The 4,174-nt window shown below is 42.0% G+C and overlaps 1 pseudogene; it reads right to left on the bottom strand.

The window, feature by feature from the left end:
* Positions 1 to 459: 459 nt before the first annotated feature.
* Positions 460 to 4,174, bottom strand: part of LOC102820473 — a 4,927-nt pseudogene continuing 1,212 nt past the window's right edge.

Genomic DNA, 4,174 nt, shown 5'->3' with positions numbered 1-4,174 from the left:
GAAAAACTAATGGTACACAGTTCTACTCAGGTACACATGGTGTTCCTGAGTTGCAATCAGTTAAATGGAAAATGGTTATGTTTAGACCAGATATGGTGTGTACTCTTAGACAAGCTGTTTATCCTTTCTAGATCTTCATTTTCTCATCTATGAAATGGGCATAGTAATAGTACCTATTCCATGTAGTTTTAAGGATACAATGAGGTAATGATAGGCAAACTCTAATTCAAAAATAACTCACTAGATCACTACAATTATAGGTATCAGTATGAGTTGAAGTTGTAGCAGGTTGTAGCAGTCCATCAAAGAAATAGTATCTTAGATCAGGTACCCTGGGAACAGATTCTTATAGGGAAATATGCATGGAGGACGTTCACTGCAGAGTTGCCTGTGGGAAAATGAAGTCAGAAGTACTAAGAAGGTTCTTTTGCATGATGGTACCAGACATTGAGAAGGAACTTACAGTAGAGAGGGGCCTAACTTGGGTGAAGGCTTCCTTTGGCCTAGGGCAAATCCTCGGGAATAACTCAGCTTCGGGAATAACTCAGCTGTGAACTTTCACAGGAAAAGTAAGGAAGCAAGTGCCTCCATCATACGCGGGCTCTGAGCTAGGCCATCCAGCATCCACTAGGGAGTTGTTTGGCATCACGGTAACCCATGCATCAATAGTCAGTGTCACATTCTCAGACCACATCAAAGAGTAGATAGCTAAGCAAAGGAATACCCACCCACCCCGCCCAGCCTGATTTCTCATCCCCAACACAAGATAGCTGTTTTGAATAAATTTTAGAACATCTCAAAGAAGCTCAATCAAGCTAGAACCTCCAGAAAGAAGTACAGTAGCAAAGTCATAAGACATATGAAACTGAGAACCACAAGTCCAAAGATGAACCATGGTGTCCTGGTGTGGTGCTGTAGGATGAACACTGGACCAAAAGGTCACTTTGAACCAGAAGGTCAGTGGTTCAAATTCACCAGCCACTCCTTGGAAACCCTATACAGGATGGCGAGGAGTCAAAATCGACTTAATGGCACTTAACAATGACAACAGCAAAGATGAATCATAGTGCAAAAGTGTAAATAATTTTACAGGAAATAAACACACACATGCCCACGTGCTTACACACACAAGCAGAAACAGAGGCAACTCCCAACTATGTAACGAAACTTAGTCCTCCAGCTTCTTTTAGAATTACATTGCAACAACACCTGATTAAAGAAAACAAAGGGATTTAACAGAAACATTAAAAGAAGAAGCTATCTTCTCTACTTGTTTTCCAAAAGCAGGTATTATTCAGCTGAAAAATGTTTCAGATCTTGAAGAGAAAACCTTTATACTCCGCTCCTTAAAATAGACAAGATTCTCTTGGCCTAAGGTAGTGGTGATTGTTTGCCAGCGAGTCTATTCTAATTCATAGCAACTCCTATAGAATTCAGTAGAATTGCCTCAGAGGGTTTCCTTGGCTGCAGTCTTCACCCAAGCAGATCTTTTTCCTGTCGGAATGGCTGCTGGGTTTGATTAGTTGATCTAGTACTTAGCAGCCTACAGCTTAACCAGCCACACCACTAGGACCCCCGCATGACCTAGAGTAGGGAGATGAGAAGGTGTGTAGAATGATAAAATAATATGAATGCTGCTGGGGGTGAATCATCAGAGGATAAAAGGAGGAGTCCCCAGGCTTAATCAAAGAAGAAATTTACAAAGTATGGATCAGAGACCTTACTGTACTCCCTGGCTATATCCTAGAGACACTGAAAATTCCAAAGCTGTGCAGAAGTCTATAAAACCACAAAACCAACTCCATTATCACAGACTGGATTCTGACTCCATGTGTTCCAGAAGAGACTGGCCCATAGAGTTTTTTTGGCTGCAATGTTTACAGAAGCAGATCGCCAGGTCTGTCTTTTGTGGCACTGTGGCATAGGTTCAAACCAACAACCTTTAGGTTGGTTGTTGTTGTTGGTGTTGTTGTTGTTGTTGTTAAGAGCCGTTGAGTCAGTTCCAACTCAAAGACCCTGTACAGGGTTTACAAGGAGCAGCTGATGAGATTGAACCACCAATCTTTCAGTTCAAACCGACTTTGCAGTCCAGAGCATTAACCCACAGCGCCACACCAGGCAGTCAAGCACAAAACAGTTTTGCCACCTAATGATGTGCAGGGGTCTGTACAGCTAAGGTTTTAACAACCTCGTTAATGATTCCCATGATGCAGAGTGGTTAGAAGGAGCTGAGTGGTTCCTTACTTCCAAATAGGGCCAGGGGAGTGGAGAAAGGTTCTAGAATAGACCATGCCGACAGGAGTGATGGGCTTCTCAGTTACAGCACCCATGGCTGATGACCAAGACACATCTCAAGAAATATCTACATGGACAAGTGGAAGATGCTAAGGCTTCCCAATTCTTATTTCTCTATCAAGAGCTGGGGAGGGAGAAGGGGCCCTGAATAAGATCCTCCAATAGCCTCTACCTGAGTTTAGCAGCAACAGGCAGAAAAGAGGATTCAAAAGCTACATATTGACTTAAATTTAGCTCTTTGGAAAGCCTATACAGTGTGGCTGTGAGTTAGAACCAAAACAAAGGTATTTAACAACAACAACACTATGAAAAAGTAGCAGGGACTGCTGTGGCCAAGTCCTGGTGTGGCACTACAGGATGATGTTCTGGACCACAGGTCAACTTGAACCGAAAGGTTGAGGTTTCAAATTTACCAGCTGCTCCTCAGAAACCCTATATAGGGTGGCTATAAGTCAGAACCAACTCAGCATCAATTAACAACAAACAATAACTATGAAAAAAAGTAGATGTGTGGTTGAATTATACAAAAAAGGGAAAGATTTGTGTCTGGAACACCAAAATATACTTGGTAAATATATAAAGCAAAAGATCCCAGACATTTGAGGAGAAGCTGACAGTAATGTAGCAGTCCTATTGCTTGGTGCCATCAAGTCAATGCCTACTCACATTGACCCGATAGAACAAAGTGACCTGCCCCCATAGGGTTTCCAACATTGTAAATCTTTATGAACGAAGCATGTCCAGTGTTTCTCCTAGTTCAAACTGCAAACCTTTCAATTACCAACCAAGTGAATTTCACCACAGCATCACTGGAGCTCTTCAATGTAGTTGTAGTATTATTGTTATTAAATGCCCTCGTGTGGGTTCAGACTCTGAGCAGCCCAATATATAACACAATGAAACATCATTCAGTCCTTTGCCATCCTCACAGCCCTTCCTAAGTTTCAGCCCATTGCTACAGCCATTATGTCAGCTCACCTCATTGAGGATTTCCTCTTTTGTACTGACCAGAGGGTCTACCAAGTATGGCGTCCTTCTCCCGGCCCTAGTCACAACTTGTAACATGGCCAAAATATGTGAGTTAAAGTCTCAGCATCCTTGCATTTAAAGATTGTTCAGGCTGTGCTTCTCCTAAGGCAGATTTGTTCACAGATCTTGTAGTCCATGTAGATTTAATATGGACAACACCATAACTCAAAGGCATACACTCTTCTGTCAGAAAACTTACCTTGATAGTTAAGTGGGGGAAATGGATTTTAAAAATCTGAATAATACAACTGATAAAGTTGAATGACTATAAAGTGAAATATGTAGTGGTTGGTGGTTATGTGCTATGGAGTAGGTTCTGACTCATAGCGACCCTGTACAGGGTTTCCGAGGCTGTAAATCTTTACGGGAGCAAAAAGCCTCATCTTTCTCCCATGGAACAGCTGGTGGTTTCAAACTGCTAACCTTGTGGTTCGCAGCCCAATTTGTAACCACTAAAGCTACCAGAGCTCCTTGCAAAATAAAATCTATCTTTTTTTTGCCAAAAAGAAAACTTTATTTTTATAGCTGTATAAATGTGATCCAAATGGGCCCACCACTGGGCTTTGCAAAAGAAACGCGGTCTAAGTAAGCAAACTGCATCTGCTCAGGGATATGCATGGACTCTCAGATGTCTCATTGGGCTAATCACAGACCACTCAGTATCTTTAGTATCAAGTGTCGCCTAATGTGAAGCCATTGTAGCTTTTGCACATACATGTTGCACTTCTGGTTGATCATGCAGGACATTTTGCAGCATTGCTCTGGGAAGCTAGGTTGCATCCATGACTTTAAATGGCATCAATATCAATGTCGTCATCCTTGTTGTCAGACTTCACAGTTTCAACTTTAG

The sequence above is a fragment of the Chrysochloris asiatica genome, unplaced genomic scaffold (genome assembly GCF_000296735.1).
Source record: "Chrysochloris asiatica unplaced genomic scaffold, ChrAsi1.0 scaffold00270, whole genome shotgun sequence".
Lineage (NCBI taxonomy): Eukaryota > Metazoa > Chordata > Mammalia > Afrosoricida > Chrysochloridae > Chrysochloris > Chrysochloris asiatica.
The sequence above is the reverse complement of the archived record's forward strand: the minus strand, read 5'-3'. Positions and strand labels throughout refer to the sequence as shown.